This window comes from Canis lupus, chromosome 16, assembly GCF_011100685.1.
Source record: "Canis lupus familiaris isolate Mischka breed German Shepherd chromosome 16, alternate assembly UU_Cfam_GSD_1.0, whole genome shotgun sequence".
In the NCBI taxonomy this organism is placed as follows: domain Eukaryota; kingdom Metazoa; phylum Chordata; class Mammalia; order Carnivora; family Canidae; genus Canis; species Canis lupus.
In genome coordinates, this window is record NC_049237.1 from 1,100,000 (window position 1) to 1,104,001 (window position 4,002).

The window sequence follows — 4,002 nt, forward strand, 5'->3', positions numbered from 1 at the left end:
CTGAGGATGCGGCTCGGCCTGCATCGCACACCTTCCATCGTGGTCCTCCTTTCTCTTTTGTGGAGAACACTTCTTTGCACACTCGAGTTATTCGTCAATCATCACACATGTGTAGACTGGTCTAGCGATTTTCTGGTAGGAGCTTGTTTTCATATTTAGGCCCTCGGTTTTTATTGAGTCACCATCAGCAGTGATTCGAAAAAATCCTCTCCGTATTTGCAGGGTTGGAGATTTGTTTGAAACCTGACCATCCAATAAGTCGTTCTCTGCATGCCGTGTGACAAATGTGTAGCGTTACCAGCAAAGATCATATTAATTCCTTTAATTAACATGTGACTCGAGAAGTCTCAGATTAATCAGCACATGACTCGTGATTATTCGTACCCTCGTGGGAGTTTTTTTGCCACCAAATGCAAATACCAGGCTAAAAATACTGCTTTGTTTGTACATGGAGCGACTATTCATCGCAATAGTCCTGTACATCTAAGAGAACAGAAAGTAATTAAAATGTTGATCACTATAGTAAATCTCCGCAACGGCTGCTTGTTTGTATTTCATATGTGCTCACGTTTCTGAGAAGTTAGCTCTTGCACAACCACCTACCATGATTATCTGATATCCTCCAGAAGGTTAGCTGGGTGGTTTCCTATGTTACTTAGGAAAAACTTTCTTTTCGCAATCGACAATGTCAGCATCAATTTAAAGTGTAACACTAAACACGTGCTTGCTCTCTGAATATCGCCCTCCAGCCACCCTGCCGAGGATCTGGCCGCGACACTTTGAGGAGATCATCGATCCTCACTGTTCACGGCACTTTGCCTGCACACCCGGGCTGCCGGGGCACCTCTGGATCCAGCTGCCGTTGTTTCTGTGACCCAAGGTGCGCTGACCGTAGCAATTTACATTATGTGTGCAAATTAAAAGTTACCTTGCAACAGCAGTTTACTTTAAAAAATGACCTCGTTTTCCCCCATGTTAAAGTTCTGTTATGTTATAGGAGTTGCATTTTTGTATGATGCAAGGATCTCTTTGTAGGACATAGTCACCCGCCATGATGAGGATAGGTTTCTTTTTTCTTTTCATTTGGGCTTAGGTCGGAATCTCCATAAGGAAAATTATCTTATCTTTCATCATCTTGTGCTATATCGGAATATATATATGTGCTATTTGATTGCATGTTTTCAATTTAATTACATTTTTTTTTACCAGATTTAAGTCTAAAATAATTGAACTTGTCATATATTGCTGAAAATCTTTCTTCTTTCTGCTCCTAAATTCTCCACTTGAACTGTCACAGTGGTCTGATTTATCCTGTCCTGTTTATAGTTGTAGTGATAGAGAGAAATACCTACTTACCATTTTCAATGCAAATTGTTTTAGTTGCAGACTGCAACATGAGCATACTGTTAAATCTAGCATTATCCGAGTTTTGGATACCATTAGTATCTTTTCTTTTCCTCACAACTTTTTATGTCTGCGATGAGGGAAGGAAAATAGAAAACTTCCAATCATTAACATTTTATGATCCTCTAGGATAGAGACCTGACTTGGGCTGTTCAACCAAAGTTTTGCTGTTCGGGTTTGAACAGTGTTAACTGGGAAACGGCCACCCCATTAAAGAGTGTTCCCCCCAGTATTGGTAGAGACAAAGTAAAGTCAGATACACGCTGTATCTGTCATTTTTGTTGCAACTTACTATTGTTCTTCAGTTTCTGATTGTTCACTATTTTAAGGCACATGTGAGCCTTGTGCAAGTACATTGAAGTGTCGTGCTCTTTTGGTGAGAAAATCTTTTGTATTTATCAGAGAGCACATGGATACATACGGTATATAAGATTTTTCTGTTTCTGACGCACTTTTTTTTCTTCCCCTAGAGATGTAGAGCTTTGGGGATCATGAACAGTTTTCATCCTGATTTGTAATGATCTGTTTGTCCGTAGATAGGAAAATGTTATGAAATAATACGAAATATTCCTAAGTGAGATTATACCTTGTAGAGATCAAAGCCCAACATGCATGCAGTTAGATTTTGGTCATCTTCCGGAGCAGTGAGTATGCGTGGTGTACGGTGGCCTTAAGCACATGTATTCCGTGTCGGCTGTCTCTTACCTCGGTCTACTTATGTTTTCAGTAGCATGGCTAATGTTCATTATAAAATCTTGATCTTATCCGTGAAAGTCTGTAGTAAATGTATACTTTCAAGTGTTTGACAGCGGCACGATCCGCCAGGCTGGAAAGCTCATTTGACTAATAGGTCGTTGGCCTACTCTTAATTCAGCCTTTTGTCCATCCAGCTGCGTGACCTTGTGTGCATTCCTTTAAATCTCTGTCTCTCGTCTGTGCACGCGTGGGATTCCGGGGGAACTGGAGCTGGGGTCGCAGCCCCCGAGTTCCCTGTGTTCCACAGCAGCTGTACTTGCTTGAACAAACCTCCTTGACTCTCCGAGCCTGGTTTCGTGCTCTGAACCCCTGATGTGATCAGATGCAGACTGTCGTGAGGATCAATTGAGGCAATAAATGGAAAGCCCTGTGAGGGGCTTGTGGCGAGGAAAGCTCTGTGTAGGCTTATTAATCTCTAGTACCTGACTTTGAACAACACCATTACTTCCTGATGAAGTACTTCATCAGTACTTCCTAATGGCCGACCTGATGCAGCGTCGGCCAAGTTATTTAACCTCTTAAGCTCCATTCACTCAACTACAAATATGGAGAATTCCTCTTTCTTCCAGAATTCTCATAAGGAGTGAACTACATGAGGTTAAGTACGTAACATATCACAGCAGAGTGACATCAGGTCTTCCTGTCCTATCACTGGGTATCACCTCTGCCTCGTGCATTTTCATCTAGTGAAAGCTTCCTGAGGCCCAGCCTCATTTTAAGTTCTGGGGGAGAGTGATGAGCAAGACAAGGACTCTGTATTTCTGGAGCTGACTTCCTTGTGGGGTCTCAGGAAATAGAGAAGTGAGCCAATCAGTAATTTCAGAAAGCAGTGGGTAGTGTGGAGGAATGATGTTGGGTGACAGGCAAGGAAGTGACGAGGGGTAGGGGGAGTCATGGCAGAGCTTAGCGGTTGCAGATAGATCTTTTGCAGAAGGCAGCCCCAGAGCGTTTTGTAAAGACTTTTCTTTGAGATAGTCGTAGACTCCCATGCAGTTGTAAGAAATGACACAAAATATTACCATGCAGAGTACCGTAATACACACATAACCAAACTAAAAGTCCGAGCATTCTTTGTGAGGCATTGAGAGTCGAATCTTGAATGATGAGAGGGATTATGTCAAAGAGCATTCCAGGTGGAGGGAATAGAGAGGTGCCGATTCTGAAGTGGGAAGATGTTGGGGTGTTGGCTTCACTGAGCAGGGCCACTGTGGCTGTGACCCTTGCATGAGGGAACGAGGGCTTTATGAAAGGTTGAGCATCCAAGCCACTGTGTCCTGCAGGGCCTTGACGGTGGTGGTGCGAGACTTGTGTTCTTTGTGCAAGCAATCACACTGGTTGTGCTTCAGCAGAGTGCTCAAGATCTCCCTCCATAATTTGTCAAAACTATCACCCCCTCCCCATTTTTAAAGTGGACCTCAAACATTTTCGTCTCAAGTATCAACAGTACAGGATGGAGTTTCTAGTGTATGGGAAAAGTTGACCTTATAAAAGTATTTTATATCTCAGTATTGAATATGTATCCAATAGGACGTTACTACCATGATAGTTTGATGCTCACTATCATCCCTTTGAACTTTACCTGACTGAGCTCTCCCTTTTCACTGTCAGAACAATTATATTTGCTTTTCTTCTTGAACTCCTGTCTCTTTCATTTCCTCCATAGATTTTATTTTATGGTTTTTATAATGGGAAGATGTTTTAATAAGTATCCTGTCATTTGTGTGTATGTGTGTACATATAGAGACCCGTGTATATACACATGGAAGTAAGGTTTCTAAAGTTTTAGTGTCTTTGGCTACAGTATTCTAAGTGTGAAAATCGGTCAGAAAGAATTGTTATCAT

General features: G+C 42.0%; 1 non-coding gene across 1 annotated transcript; it reads left to right on the forward strand.

Moving 5' to 3' along the window:
• The first annotated feature begins 3,276 nt into the window (after positions 1-3,276).
• MIR8907 (microRNA mir-8907) lies at positions 3,277-3,405 on the forward strand. Its single transcript, NR_128902.1, has one exon. It is a non-coding gene; the product is annotated as a microRNA mir-8907 (primary transcript).
• The last annotated feature ends 597 nt before the right edge of the window (positions 3,406-4,002 follow it).